Source organism: Strongylocentrotus purpuratus, unplaced genomic scaffold (genome assembly GCF_000002235.5).
Source record: "Strongylocentrotus purpuratus isolate Spur 01 unplaced genomic scaffold, Spur_5.0 spur5_scaffold_1, whole genome shotgun sequence".
Taxonomy (NCBI): domain Eukaryota; kingdom Metazoa; phylum Echinodermata; class Echinoidea; order Camarodonta; family Strongylocentrotidae; genus Strongylocentrotus; species Strongylocentrotus purpuratus.
The window spans coordinates 2,369,447-2,386,708 of record NW_022145594.1 but is presented as its reverse complement, the minus strand read 5'-3'; positions in this window follow the sequence as shown (position 1 = coordinate 2,386,708).

Below are 17,262 nucleotides of genomic sequence, written 5' to 3'. Positions count from 1 at the left end.
ATCCACAACTGAAAAAACTGATCAGTCGCCCTCTATATAGATAAACATGATGAATACCGACAATAAGTTCAAAGGTGCTATACGCGACGCGAGCTCTTTGTGGGAAAACCCACTTCTATTTATAGGATGCACAAACTGCATTATATTCACATACGAACAAATAAAGCGTGTGTTTAGCATTGTAATCACATTTGTATTGATGTATATACTTACATAGAGACTCAGTACTTTTGATCAAAGTTATTCGCACTTCTTTCGACAATTGGGAAATTGGTACAGAACTGCACGCATTATGCTCGATAATCACTTAGCAACTCTTACAACAGATTTCATTTGAAGGTAATTTGTAACTTTGGTTCGGATCCAAAACAAAGTACTCGATTTAGCTCATGCTGCAATCATAATTATAAACTCAGGGTTATTTAAAGGCCCACTGCACTACTTATAGCTACTTGCGCCCTCTATATAGCAAACAATGCCTAATCGGTGACCATTGGTCCCCCATGATCCTCTTTTTCTTGTGTTGAGTGAGAACTGATTTGATGAGACAACCACCTGTCAAGTGACTTTGCAGGGTGGTGTAATCCCTCCTGTAAACTAGTACAGATGGGCTTTAAAGGTAAAACAAAGTTTTGGTTTGGGGTCATTAATTTAGTTCAAATGAACATAATGAAAGCATATGCGATCCTACAATATTTAGTGATTGTTGTCGCGGTTGAAATCGAGTCTAAAGTTATGAAATTGTAAATAATAAACTCTTTATGTTGTATAGCTCCCTCTCAAGGTCAAGATATGAATTAAGCTATAAAATAATGTTTCTTGACTAAAGTCGACCTACAAGGTAATCCCGTTTGGAAATTACACATCATAACTACATATTCTGTCGCAGCTACCATCGTACGGCCGTAGGCGCTATTTGAAATTTATCAAAATTTACCGGGAGCGTAGTTAAAATTTGTATATTCAATTTTTCTCCAAAAAAGGAAGTGTTTTAGGGGATAAATTTTCTAGTGCTTATAATACATCAAAAGGGGCATCCAAATATATCACAATTGTACAGAATAACTATCCACCCAATTTTCAAAATTTTCCCAAAATTTTGTATTACCTTTGAGATAATTTAAGGAAATTGAACGGGATTGAAATGTTCTTATTTCATGGAGATGAAATAAATGGGAACGCTAAAATAATTTTCCAGAAGCTTTGTTAGATTCTAACCCCCTGGCTATGTTATATGTGGGCAAGATTGGAACAAAATCCCTGTGCAGACTCTCTGCTTCGAAGAGTAGCGTTGCAATGTTACTCTTCCAGGGAGTCTTCCAGACTTCACATCACACAGCTGCACAATGATCTTGAAAAGAAGACAGCCAACATTAGATCTACCGGTACGTCAGATCTATAAGCTATGAAAATTAGCACCTCATTTACAAACACAAAGTCAATATTGCGTACGTACGACGTCGAAATGAAATTCACCCCTGTTTTCCATTTTGATCAGTTGCTTGTCCATCATATACCTTATAGACACACAAATAACCACATATAGAACATGAACTTAAATTTACCCAAAAGGCCAAGAATTTGAATGTATTTGAAAGCATGGGCGTACGGGGGGGTGCAACCATGTCACTATATTCTCATATTTTGGTAGCAATATACCAGAATAGTCTCCCTCATATCCAGCCGTAGTATCTTAACAAAAATATTTTTTATATTTGCTCTGCTTGCTTTGCTCGAGCTCAGAAATTGTGTAAGCTGAAGAGTTAATATTACAGCAATGTTTGTCAGCCCTCGTGATAACAATGTGCATGTACGCCCATGTTTTTTCTGGTTTGACTTAGATAATATGATGATTCATTGAAATATGCGCCGACGTCCTCGGCCTCCACATTAACATTTCCGTCTTTGAAGCTGGGAAAAGTGACGCACAAAACTTGCACTTTGCCAAGAGACATTAGTTTCACTTTTGTATGTTGTGACATGTGGATACATTGTCTACCCTTATTGAGACAAAAATCACCGGCCTTGTTCGTTAACTATTTCCAGCCCTTTTTTCGGGGTGGGGGGGGGGGGGGGGGGAAGGGGGGGGGGGGGGGTGGGGGTAGTAAAGCAAGCGGAGAAAAAGAGACATATGGGGGGATCCAATCCACTGGTGAGAAAGAAAAGAGAGAAGGGGGACGAAATAATGAGAGAGGAGGAGGGGGAGGAGGTGGAGGGGGAGGAGAAGGAGAGAGAGAGAGGTGGGTGAGGATAAGGGATCGAATCAAGTTTATGGAGATATTGTGCATGGGGCGAGACAAAAACTACGAGGGAGTAAGGGAGGAAGGAGTGAGGGAGGGGAGAGAATGAGAGCCAGAGGGGAATCGAGCCAATGGAGGGAGGGTGCGTGGAGGGAGGGGGGGGGGCACAAACCAACATAGAGGAAAGAGGGATCGAGGTGAGAGAGAGAGAGAGGGGGGGGGGGGGTGGGGCAGAGATGAAGGCCTGCAAAAATAGAGTATGATATGAATTAGTCCAGTTCTGTTAAGCGCAAATATCTCAATTATATATTTAACTAAACATGATGCGGATAAATACATAATAATACTCACCGTTGGCAATAAAACCCCAAATTATTACTCCACATACGATTCCGATGATAATGTTCCTTACATTTATTATCGCCATGACGTGATGTACGGAGCTGCGATCTTTTCTACAGTCTACGATTAGGAATTAGTATTGTCTTCAAAGAGGGTCATTTGATTCGGTTATAGAGACAAAAGAGTCTAGCATAAGACGTGTGCTTTTCTTCACGAATATCCCCGCTCAGTGTTGTGAAATAACAAATCGAATGACTGTGCAGACTAACGTCACTGAATTAAGTTCCGGAGCTCTCTCGCTGAACTTCCTGGAGATGTATACCTATAAAACAAACAATAAATGTTAATAGACGTGTACCATTTTCATTCTCATTAAATCTATTGTTCGTCATTTGAACTGACTACCCATTAGGTCCCGGATTCATTACAAATGCTTCTTCTTGCCTTTAAGTGCATCTATAGGCTGGCTCTTCCTCACCTATCTGAACGTATGACTAGCATATCCCGGAACTCCCTTAGCTCCTCTCAAGGAGTCACGCTGAACCATTCTGGTCTCCAAAGATGCTACACACACTTGGTGACAGAGCATTCACAACTGCTGCTCCCAAACCATCCCCCCGAACACCGATAGCTTTAACCAAAATGGAAGTCAAAGATATATTATGATATTCACATTTTTGGTGCTTTGAATTGTAATTAGTATTACCCTGATCATTGTATTAAATTGATAATCCGAACATGACAGCAAACATATTCTGCTCACTGTGGAGTATTCCGGTCAGGAGCCATTCTACAAGCGCACACATGCCAATCCAAATACATTAACGTTCGCATCCTTTATCGGGTAAACATTTAACACCTGGGTGGAGAGTGGCACATGAAGATTAGTGTCTTGCCAATTAAGGACATTAGTGCTGCGCTGGGACTCGAACCGCAAACCATGTGATCTACAGTCCGGTGGTATATCCACTAGACCACAACTTCTCTTATATGTTTTTAAGAGCCTGCCCACATTCTCTTTTCAGTGTCCCAGAAGTTCAGAGGCATGTTTAGCTCTTTCTTTTTCTCCTTCAAACTCCTTGCATGCACTCATAAGACCTATGGTTGCTGAAGATAAAGACGGGATAATGACATCCAAATTCAATTGGAAGCGCATAGAGACGTATTATCATCATGTGGATCTGTTATACAATTACTACTATATAACTGAAAATTGTCTTTCACAAGTCCTATATGAAATTTATCCTTTCCTTCCACCTATTCAAGAAAAATTGAAATTCATGAACTTTGAAGTGAAACATGAACCCCTCCCCCAACAAAAAAGAGTGTGTTGCTCGTATGGTAGATAGCCTCCAATTTAAATTTGAAGAATTGCCACTTCAGAAATTTACCCTCTATCGATTTTGTTTTCTCGAACTTTGACTGATCTGTTTCTGTAATTTCAATTTTGTTTATTTAGATATACATCATATGGATTTTACCCATACACTTAAGCGTCAACCTCTTCAAACACACCGCGCACCGACGTGAAAAGCTTTAAATATGTGCCGAAATCCCCCCTTTTTAACTACATCTTTTGATCCGGTCGGCCTAGTTCACCAATGGAAAAAGCATTAGAAAATTTGATTTTTCTTCTTTATGGTGATGTAAAAATCACGATATTTTGTTGTTCCATCGCACCGTCAATTATTAATCATTTTTCATCAATTTGGTCAAGATTTCTGTGGTATCGAACTTTTTGACTGAACGCTACTGGCTATATATGGCGGTTTCATGCCGGGAGAGGGCTATTTTTTTACCAACGGAAAACGATTCATGTAATTCAGTTCATTCTGAACATTTTGATATATAAATGATTCTCATTGGATGAAAAAAAACCGTCAAAAGATAAAACCCAATCGGTACCTCCGTCTGATTTTGGGAACTTTCCGAATTCGATCGCTTTTCCCCTATGATATACGTGTGCTGCCTCTTAATAGCCTGGCCCAACCATAGCCGGAAATGTTGGTAATTTTAATGCATTTCTTTTGAGTATTATCCCATGAAAGTCACACCTTTTTACAATTAAACATTTACGGAAAATTGTAATAAATTGTGGGCAAAATGGCATGTACAGAACTGTTAAAAAGGGTGGTGATAAAAACCATAACTCTTTCCGTACCAAGAAGTTATGCTGAAGTATGTAGGTATCCAGCGTATCCACGGGTTGTATCATTCTTGCTCCGGGGAAATCAAGTTTTTTTTTAACGTGGATCATTATTGCGCTTACTCTTTCATGCATTGCATACGGAAAAAAATAATCGAATTGAACTGTGTGTATGTGTGTATATTGGCCATATTACTGATTCATCATCTAAGACCTCCATTACTAAGTATTATACTCAATACTTTTTTATTCAATCACCCGTGCTCTAAATAGAACGGTCGCGAACCTAGAGTGATCCAATCAGAGCCAATCAGATTTAGCCGCACAGCTGCGCGGACATTGTACGCGTAGTCGGTTCTGTATGTGCGCATATTTGACCCGGCCGATTAAAAGCTTCATATTAGGTGAACGAAATCGGGGGTCACAAATTCATATGAGGCATGTATTCTTTTGGGGAGTTTCACACCATGCGGTCAACAGATATCAGCAGGTGCGGATCCAGGGGGGGGGGGGCGAGCAGGCCTTGCCCCCCCCCCCCCGCAAAAAAAGAGAAGAAAGGAAAAGAAGGGAAAGGGAAAAAGGAGAAAAAGGGAAAGAAAGAAGAGGAAGAAGAAAAGAAAAGGGGGAAGAAGGAGATCGGAGGGCCGAAAGGGCCAGGCTGTTAACCCCCCCCCCCCCCCCCCCCAATCAAAAAAAAAAAAAGAGAGCAGGAAGGAAAGGGAAAGAAAAAAGAAAAAGAGGAGATACTGGCGTACTGATAGAGGGGGGGGGGGGGGGGGCTTGGGGGAAATCAAATCAAGAGGAGATATCTAATCTAAAAGAAAAACTGCTTCTGATGGAAATCTACAACAGAAAGCCAAATCTACTATTCTACGGGGTTGAAAGCGAACCAAACGAGGATATCTATCGCACGCTTTGTAAAGTTTTCATCCATCTTGGAATAGATGGGGAAACCGCCAAACAGATTCAAATGATCAACGCCCACAGATTACCCTATCGCAACCAACCTAGGACCCCAGACGCCGGTGCCCCAGCCCGTTCCCGACCCGCTCCGATAATCGCTAATGGAGCTCTCACACTCTGCCGTGTAGGCCTACCGTCCACCTGCCGGGCTGTTAAAAAACAACAGAGTCCAGAACGTTGGGGTTTGAGCGAACTTGTCCCCGGCCGCAAAAAAAAAATCATAAAATTAATCTTTTCACCGTTTCGTTGCCATCTTCTGGCCGTTTCCATACCAGGCCCATACCGGGTCTCGAACGTGTGCACCGGGTTTGTAGCAGCCACCTACCAGTCACTTAGCGTCCCCTCACCGCTCGGAGCGTCCTGTGAGCGAGTCCCCGGACTGCTGACGTCATGACAAGAAAAAGTAAAGCTCATCTGACGAAACCCCTCTATATATACCCAATAATTAGTGACAAACGGTGGCACACGGTGACAAAAGTAAATTTGTTGGTAATGGCACGTTCATATGACGCTACTGTGAAGGTAAGGACACGTTATGGACCCGTTATAGAACGTTATGGGAACGTCGAGGCGTTAACAGGATGTTACCCATGCGTTAGGGAGGCGGCGCCGTCAGAATCAGGCGGTACCGCTTTGGAAACACCCGTTGGCAGTCCGGTATGAACACTGTAATGAGGACGGTATGAATACGTTATGAAGACAGTGGCACGGTATCAACACGTTCATGACACGTTCACAACCCGCTTACAACCCGTTGCAGACGGTGGATTTGTTTTTGCCCGTTCATCACCGTTCTGTAACGGGTTATGAGCGTGGTGTGAACGTGTTCATACAGTGTGACCGTTTTCATAACGTATTCATACCGTCCTCATACCGTTTAACACCGTCCTCTTGCCGCTTACTTGCGGCCGGTGCCAGGCGGCCAAAGTTTTGAACATGCCCAAAACTTTCGCCGGGTCCCACCGGGTGTAAATAAGCGCCAACGCCCTATTAACGTGTTGCCCGCTTTGATAACGAACCACCGTGTGCCCTCGCCGTTCTCCACCGTCCCCAGACATTTTCGCGCACGGTGGCACACGGTAGGCCTACACGGCAGAGTGTGAGAGTCACTTTAATTCGTCAAGATGCCAGACAGAGATCTCATTTTTCCTTTTTTTTTGAGAACCAAAGACGCCCGAAGGAAACGTCGCAGCAACTAGGAAACGCAGCGGAAATGCGACATGCACCACCGCCTCCCCCTCGCATAACGGTAAGGACGGACCTCCCTCCCACCCTGAAGGCTCATCGCGGCCATCTTGCTGAAAATGGTTACAAGTTGCGAAAGGAGAAAAACCAATCTACGAGAAGAAAGTTGCAAGGTGCTAAAATCGTCCTCCAATGGAAGAAAAAGTACTACCACATGGAATCCCTACAGAGAGTGAGCAAAATCAACGTTATACCAGGCAACAGAAGCGACCCATAAAAACCACACAAGCAGCCGTAGCCAACCCGCCTCCCACTCCCCGGATGACTGTGAGAACCGACCTCCCTCCCACCTTGAAAGCCCGACGTGGCCACCTTGCTGAGGTGGCTTAGAAGTTACGCAAGGAAAAAAACTTTTCTACCAGAATTAAACTACAAGGAGTCAAGATCGTCCTCCAGTGGAAGGAAAAGGGAACAATTACATGGAAACCTCACCAAGAACGAACAAATCCATCATCATTTCAGGTGACACAAACGATTATTCATCTTTTAATTTGTGGTCCGAAAAACGAAAAGTGATATAAGTGAGTAAAGTAAACGAGAAGTTTATGAAATCATACTTATAATTATATTCTATGTCACTTTAATATCACTGTACATTGCTTGCATTGAGTTTGAAATGCCTTGCTTAGAAATAACAATAATACATGAAAAGTAAATCTTTGTTTTGAATTTTGAATTTCTGAAGCAATTTTGTATTCAGGACTCTGATTTTTGCTTATGCTCTAAGATAAAACTAAAGTGCTTCCTTTTTTTCATATTTTTTGTTACAAAAACCATGAACTTGGTCGATATATTTACAGGAAGCCATTTCATGTAACGTGTGAAGAAAAAAAGGGGAAAAAGAAAGAAAGGGAAAAAAATGCTGTTAAAACCCTAGAGATCAACGAAAAGTACACCCGTTAGGTTGGAGGCATGTATTTTCCATCGCTGTACTTGATGAATGGAAAGTTTAAACCCAAGCATTTGCCAACTCCAAACTCTTTACCAAATGTTGGAGGTATTACATTATATTATTACTGCAATTTCCAAAAGTAAAACCTGATTATAAACATCATTCTATTCGCAGTCCATCGCAGGATATATTTATAACCAAGAATGTACATGTAGCTCTGTATATTTTTGGCCCCGCCTACCTTTTTTCTCACGGGGTATAGACCACCCTATAGACCGTAGAGTAGTACATGGCCGATAAAGCTACCATCTAACCATGGACCCTTGGACGTCACTTAAGTCGCAGGTTAGAAGTTACATATTTTCCAACCCCTCCCCACCCCCACCCCCGTTGGGTTATGGGCAAGTATTTGTGTCAAAGTACATCTTGCTTTGAATTACGGAAGCTTTTTGTAACAGGATTTTGATTCGTGTTAACCCCTTTCTTTTATAGCATATTTCCACGTTAGATTGTTCCATTTTCAGCAACATTAACCTTGAATATAGTCGCTAAAACAATATATAAACCCTTGGACTTAAATACATGTATCTAAACGGGTAACCGGCCATGGGAATCATTGCATACTAGACCATTAATGTCACCCAATTATGGTTAAACTATTTGCATGCCGACAGAAAGGTTTAAAGAAAATATTTGTTTTGCAGGGTCACCTGTATCAATCACAAAGCCTATATTTGTATGAAACGCTTATCAACCTGTATCAAATATTTGGGCTCGTCGTTCAAGTGCGTGTTACGTTGGAACAGGGCGCGGCTTTTCCGCGCCACGGCTGACCAATCCTCACATCGGTCCGCTGTGGCGCCCTATCACAAAGATAATTGACGCATAGAGCGACGGGTTCATTAATTGAGCAGCCTTACCTTCATTTCAAATCTGCATTTAAAAAAAAAAAAAAAAAAAAAAAAAGATAAATGTTTTTTGTGTGCGTGTTTTACTTTTTTGTGACCAATAATACTGGCAAATTCGATTGTCCAAATACGTAAAGCAGTCGAACCCTGGAAGAATTGTACGTTGTCACGAATACTAAATTGTCATGATTGTATACCTTTCAGGAGTCATACAGTAACATTTTTTTTTTATCATACAGGAATTTATTGCATACCCTCCACTGGGCTGGGGGCTGGAGACAAGTTTTTTTATCAACCTTTGATCTTGATTACTGGGTTTGTCAAGAACGAACTCCTAACTCTTGGTCAATAATTATTATCTGTATAACATTCAATTGTTTTGGGTCCATCTGTTTTATTGTAGTTGACTGAAATTGTTTTGATGACCGGGAATTCATATCAAAACCCTCTTTGCCACTTAATAATTGTACTCCGAATTGTCATGCTATCAAATATTATGTCATAGTCTGCTTTAGCATGCATGAATATTTCTCAACTGCACAACGAATCTCTTTGATTTGCAAAACACCCGTGTTAGTCACGCGATTCGTATATGATGGGCTTATTAAACTGTAACAAATACATGGGCTCGTCGTTCACATTGTGTCTAACGTTTGGGCGTGGCTTCTCCGCGCCACGGCTAACCGATCTTCATATTGGTCCGCAGTGGTGCTCTATCTCAGAAATACTCGACGCATGGGTGCGATGGGTCCATTGTTTGACCAGCCTAACTTTCTTCTCAAAACTTTATTTATTTGTTTTTTTATTTTTATTTTCTGGTTTTTGTATGTGACAATTATCATGATGGAAAATTCGATTGTCCAAATGGGTAAAGCATTTGAATCTTGAAATAATTGTACGGTTGTCACTAATCCTAAATTGTCATGATTGCATTCCTTCCAGGGGACATGCAGTAGAACTTTGTATCATGCAGGAATGTATTCTTTACCCTCAAATGGGCTTGAGACAAGTATTCGTTATCCTTTGATCTTGACGACTGGGATTATCAAGACCGAAGTCCTCACTCTTTATCATTCATTATTATCTGTATAGCATTCAATTGTTTTGAGTCTATCTGTTATATTGTAATTGACGAAACTTTTTCTTTTTTATGATGAGCGGAAATGTCAAAACCCTCTTTGCCATTTAATATTATTGTACTCCGAATTGTCATAACAGTTATCAAGTATGTACATATGAGCCTGCCTTAGCATGCATGTATCTTTCTAATCACCTGTGTCAATCAAAAATACATTCGAAATTTCGTGTGCTTATAACCTTAACGGCGAATGCTTGCGAACGTAGCGAATTTGGGGTTTCGCCAGAGTTTGTAAAATGTTGTAAAAGGTTGCAAGAAAGATCGCAAACAGTTTTCTTTGTTGTAAACAGTTTTTCTTGTCGCAAAGAAATTTTCAACATGTTCAAAATTTCTTTGCGAATTTATTTTTCCGCAAACAATTGCAGGCGTTTGCAAAACAATCGTTAGCGTTTGCAAAACAGTTGTAAGCCTTTGCAAACGGTTGTTAAACGGTTTTGCTCTTTGTTTTCGTCAGTTCTCTGTGTTTCGCCAAAGCTAGCGACCACGTTACCATATGGTTCCTTTATAAAATCGACCCATTGAGTACCAGTAGTTAGCAAAAGGTCTCAAACGTTCAAAAATAGTGGCAAAGGATTGGCAAATAGTTGCTAATCTTCGCAAAAGTTGTCGCTAACATTTGTTTACAGTCGCTAATAGTCGCCAACTGCCTTTCGCAAACACTTTCGGAGACATTCGCTCAAATGTTGCTAATTGTCGCTGAACGTCACTTAATGTCGCCGATTTTCGCCAACATTCGTCAGAAAAGTTGGCGAATCCAAATTCGCAACGTTTGCAAGCATTCGCTGCTCAGTGAGATAGGCCCTTTACGCCTGTCTGACGTATAGGAACAGGGCGTGGCTTCTCCGCGCCACGGTTGACCGATCTTCACATCGGCCCGCTGTGGCGCTCTATCACAAACATACTCGACGCATAGAGCGATGGGTACATTGTTTGAGCAGCCTTACTTTCATTTCGAATCTGCATTTATGTTTTGGTGTGTTTTATTGTTTTGTGACCAATAATAATGGAAATTTCGATCGCCCAAATACGTAAAACATTTGAATCTTGAAGGAATTGTACTTTTTCACTAATGCTAAATTGTCACGATTGTATACATTCGGGTGTCATGCAGCTCCATTTTGTATCATGCAGGAATGTATATAGCTTACCCTCCACTGGGCTGGAAGCTGGAGACAAGTTTTTATTAACCTTTGATCTTGATTACTGGGATTATTAAAACCGAACTCCTCACTCATTATCAATAATTATTATCTGTATAGCATTCCAAAAATTTGAGTCTATCTGTTATACTGTAATTGACTGAACTTTTTTTTTTTTTTTTTTGAGCGGGAATGTCAAAACCCTCTTTGCCATTTAAAGGCTCACTGCCCTACTTGTAGCTACTTGCGCCCTCTATATAACAAACCATGCCTAATCGGTGACCATTGGTCCCCCATGATCCTCTTTTTCTTATGTTAACTGAAAGCTGAGTTGATGAGATAACCACCTGTCCAGTGACCTTGCAGGGCAGTCTAATCCCTCCTGTAAACTATGGCAGATACGCTTTAATATTATTGTACTCCGAAATGACGTTATTGCTATTAAGCATCATCTCAGAATCTGCTTTAAAGGCCCGGTCCCACTGCACTTACGGATCCAAAGAGGATGTAAAACGTAAAAAAAATCTTGCCATCCGTGCGCGTACGCAGGATTTTTTCAAGGGGGGGGGGGGGGTTAACATTTATAAATCGGTCCGAAAATTTCGCAACGACTCAGCCAGCCGCTGAATAGGCGGGGGGGGGGGGGGGGGGGGGGGGGGTAAGAGGACACTTTTTTTTTCTCGAAATTTTCTCGAAATTTGGAAATTTGACATTTTGCTCAGTTGGGGGGGGGGGGGGGGTAAGGTAACCTTTTTTAATCGGCCGTGGGCATAATTTTTTTTTTTTTTTTAAATCAAAAGGGGGAGGGTTTAGGTTTGTTTTAGGGGGGGTTACATACATAAAATAACCAAAGGGGGGGGGGGGGTTAACCCCCAAACCCCCCCACCCCCCCCCCCCCCCCCCCCCCCCCCCCCCCCCCCCCCCCCCCCCCCCCCCTGCGTACGCGCCTGCTCATTGCATACGTGTTTCATACGCTCTATCCATCGAGCATCCGTCCACTGTGATTTCATCCGCGCATAAAGTTTTGAGCTGCACAAAACTTTTAGAACGGATGAACTTCCGCCGTATACGTTGTAAATCCGCGACAAATACGAGCAACAAACGTTATATGTCCGTTATCATCCGTTAAACGTCCGCTGTATCCTCTCCGCATCCTCTGGGCATCCTCGCAACTCACAGCCGCTGCAGCGGAAAACGGAAAGAGGGAGGAAAGATAAGGTACACGGAACGTCTGAATAACGTTAGTAGCACGGAAATAGAAAGGATGTAAGCGTATGCATCTCGTATATAAAGTATTCAAAGCTGCCATCCACTTTCATCCGCTTTCATCCGTTAGGCTTCCGATGAACATCCGTTTAACATCCCCGCTACATACTACCCACGTCCGTTATTTTCCGTTCTGTTTTCGCAAATTTTCGCAAATTTTGTCCATTTCTGGTGCGGATGAAAACGGATGGAGCCACCCGCGAAATTTTGATCGTCCGCTGTGTCCTTTATGCATACGTTTTGTGTCCATCGGCCAGTGGGACCGGGCCATAACATGCATACATTTTTCTCCTCCGCACAACAAATCTCTTTGTTTTGCAAAACTCCTGTGTCAATCACAGAATCCATTGTTATAGACTGAACTAGTTTTGATGAGCGGGAATGTCAAATCCCTCTTTTCCATTTAATAATCGTACTCCGATTTGTCATTATTGTTATCAAGCATTTTGTTTCTTCCCAGCCCCTCTATTTTGCGTGTCAAAAATACACCCTTTACTCGGGCGGTAGGGCTCCGCTCTGTTGCTCCTAAGCAATTAATAATAATAATAATAATAGTTAGCTCTTATATAGCGCATTTAATTACCGAAGGTAATACCAATGCGCTTTACAAATGTAGAAGACAATAGAAATAAAGACATATATAGAAATTATTACATATAATTATAATCAAAACTTACAAGTAGGCATACGTTATACATTAGAAAAATCGAAAGTAGGTTCTATTAAAGGTGATACATGTAATATTTGAAAATGATTATTATTGTAACTGTGACCAAGATGGGTCTTATTGTATTTTCATTTGTATTATATTTTGAAGTTACCCGCACACTTGCACTTCGTACACACACAAACGCACCAGCATCACACATGCAGTTGTTCATCCTCCAAATTTTCGGTACTTTACATAATACGTATCGTTAAATGAATTCGCACGCGCACACTCCCGATATTCTTGTCGACGATATAAACGAGAGCAAATACTACACACCCCAAGAATTCAAAAATTCATTTTCTTACAAACCAGACAATATTTCACTTTAACATATAAACTCCAGAAGTCTGAACAAAAATTTCGAATACGTTCAAAACATTTTACACTCTTTAAATAATTTGCATTTTCCGTCATTGGAATAAGTGAGACATGGTTACATCAGAATTCTCCAGATATGTTCAATTTGCCTAATTATAAGTTGATTAGGGCGGACCGCAAAGGAAGAAGAGGTGGCGGTGTTGCGTTTTATATTTCACAAAACGTAAACTTCAAAATCCGTTCAGATATTAAACTAACTCAAGCAGAATCTTTATTTATCGAAATTAATAACTCAAATGCCAAAAATGTCATCATAGGTTTGATTTATAGACCCCCTGATTCTAATTGTGATTTATTCTGTGACGAACTGGATTTTTATCTTCATAAAATAGGGGATGAAAATAAACACAATTTTATCCTTGGTGACTTTAACATCAACTTCTCACCCTCATCTGATAACAGTAACTCAACCAATTGTATGCAGTTGATGCATTCATACGGCTTTTTTCGATTATTAATACACCCACCAGAATAAATCCACATTCATCAACTCAGATTGACAATATTTTTTCAAACGTACATAACAACAAAACCATCGGTGGAATATTGTGTTCTGAAGTGTCTGATCACCTACCCATATTTTTAACTTGTGAATGCAAACTATTTGGCCGTAAATCATTTGATGAGCTTATATATCGCAAAGAATCCAAACGTAATATAGAATTGCTGAAACAGGATTTATTTTTTTGAGGGATGGCCGAGGTATATAGTGTTAATGATGTCAATACTGCATATAAACATTTTAGTAACAAATTGCAATATTATTATGAAAAGAATATTCCTTTAGGCAAAATGAGTAAATAAGCGTAATAAACCCAGGAATCCTTGGATAACGAAACGTTTAATGAAATCAATACAAACACGCAATCGCCTCTACAAATTACATTTACACAATCCAACTGACACTAACCTTAACACATATAAAATTTATCGAAACAAATTAACAAAACTTATCCGTACATCCCGTAGATTGCATTTTTGTAATAAATTAAAAAAGGCCAATTCAAACACAACTGCAATTTGGAAAATTATCAAAGAGGTAATGGGAAAAAAAAAAAAAACGAATCCCCCACCTACGGATAATATCACATTCAGGCGCGTACCCAGGGGGGAGGGGGGGGGGTTACCCCCCCCCCTTTGGTAATTTTATGTATGTAAACCCCCCCCTAAAAAAAACCTTTAAAAAAAAAAGAATTATGCCCACGGTCGTCCTAAAAAAGGTGACCTTACCCCCCCCCCCAACTGAGCAAAATGTCAAATTTGAGACCCCCCCCCCAAAAAAAAAGAAAAAAAAGTGTCCTCTTACCATCTTAGGCCACTGCTATTTCTTCTTTATGTAAATAATATTATCAATACATCTCCCCTTCTTTCTTTTATCTTATTTGCCGATGATACAAATATCTTTTATTCCCATAAAGACCTTAATTCGTTAAACAATACTTTGAATTATGAAATTAACAAAGTATCAGATTGGTTTAAATCCAATAAACTTTCACTTAATACAACAAAGACTAATTTCATGTATTTTAAACATCATTCTCATAATACAGAAACACGTATATATATTAAAATCGATGGTATGCTACTAAAGAAGAAAACTAATTCCAAGTTTTTGGGTTTTCTTATAGATGAAACCTTGACTCGGAATGATCATTTACACCAAGTTACAATGTGCATTTCCAAAAGTATTGGAATAATCTCCAAGTTAAAGTTTCTTCTACCCCATGCAACCTTATTCCTACTATATAATTCGCTAGTTCTCCAGTATATAACATATTGTAATAGTGTATTGGCAAATTGTGGTTCGACAAAAATTAATTCTATTTTCAAACTGCAAAAGAAAGCCATACGTATTTGTACAGGTTCACATTTCTTAGCTCACACTGATCCTTTATTCTATAAACTTAAAACACTAAAAATTTTCGATCTGAACACTACTCAAGTAGCAGTTGTTATGTTTATTAAAGTACATTAATAATCTGCTTCCACCATCCTTTGATAACATGTTTAGGTTTAATAATTCCGTTCATTCATACTCTACTCGCATATCTGGAAACTTCCATCTTACAAACCCCAAATTATCAATAACACACAAATCTGTTAGACATTCTGGCCCGGACATTTGGAATGATTTACCCGACAACATAAAGTCTTGTTCAACCATCTACTCCTTAAAAGCTACACTTAAACGACAAATAATACAATCATATGCTCCCTTCTCTTTAAATTAGTATAACAAAACCGTGACTTATTTTATTCTTTATCATGCAACTGCTCACTGCACCTGCACTTGCACCGCACCCTCTTGATCACTCAGTTTTTCGAAGAGTTATGTCGCCAATTCTTTTTACGAGGCCGCCATCCATCTCAAGCCTAACCGCTCACGATGGTGGTCTCCTGCGTTCCAAATTACCTCTCTAATTTATTGAAAATATTTCATATTTTTTATGTTATTGTATGCTTCGTACATGTTTATCGAATGATATAATTGTACATGATTTTTCATTTAATTACTTTTGTAAACATTGTATTCATTGTATTTGTTATTGTTCGAAATTTTGTACTTTGACTTTGAATTTGTATATTTTTGAACGCAGAAATAAAATCAATCAAACAAAAACAAACAAAGATGTGTTTATCTGACCGCAGGCGCGTAGCCAGGGGGAGGGGGGGGGGAGGGTCCCCCCCCCTAATCGGAGGAGGACGTAGGAAGAAAAAGGAGCAGACAAAGAACATCTTTGAAATTCAGACAAGGATTAAGAGTATAGAGAACGGTTCAACGCGTCGTTTTCTTTCTCTAATAATAAAACGTCAAAGCCTCGCGCAGGAGGGGAGGGGGGGGGGACTGAATTCATACGAGGATTCAGAGGTGAGAACGGTAATACGAATCTTTAATGATTTAATAAAACGTAAACGCTTCTGCGCTTCGTGCGGGATGGAACTAAATTCCGATGAGGGTTATTTACGAGAAAGGTTTAACGAATCGTCTTCTTCTCTAATGATTAAATGAAGATTAAAAGCTTCCGCGCTTCGCGCGGAAGGGGGGGGGGGGGAACCTGAATTCAGACGAGGATTAAGAGTCGAGAACTGTACAACGAATCGTCTTCTTTCTCTGATGATTTAATGAAACGTAGAAGCTTCCGCGCTTCGCGCAGGAGGGGGAGGGGGGGGGGGGGACTGATTTTTGACAAGGATTAAGAGTCGAGAACTGTACAACGAATCGTTTTCTTCCTCTAATGATTTAATGACACGTAAACGCTTCTGCGCTTCGTGCGGGATGGAGGGGGAACTAAATTCCAATGAGGGTTATTTACGAGAAAGGTTTAACCAATCATCTTCTTCTCTAATGATTAAATGAAGATTAAAAGCTTCCGCGCTTCGCACGGAAGGGGGGACCTGAATTCAGACGAGGATTAAGAGTCGAGAACTGTACAACGAATCGTCTTCTTTCTCTAATGATTTAATGAAACGTAGAAGCTTCCGCGCTTCGCGCAGGAGGGGGGGGGGGAGGAACTGAATTTAGCGCGGGAAGGGGGGGGGGGACTGAATTCAGACGAGGATTAAGAGTCGAGAACGGTACAACGAATTGTCTTCTTTCTTTAATAGTTTAATGAAACGTTAAAGCTTCCGCGCCTCGCGCGGGAAGGGGGGGGGGACCTGCATTCAGACGAGGATTAAGAGTCGAGAACTGTACAACGAATCGTCTTCTTTCTCTAATGATTTAATGAAACGTAGAAGCTTCCGCGCTTCGCGCAGGAGGGGGGGGGGGGACTGAATTCAGACGAGGATTAAGAGTCGAGAACGGTACAACGAATCGTCTTCTTTCTTTAATAGTTTAGTAAAACGTCAAAGCTTCCGCGCTTCGCGCAGGAGGGAGAGGGGGAGGAACTGAA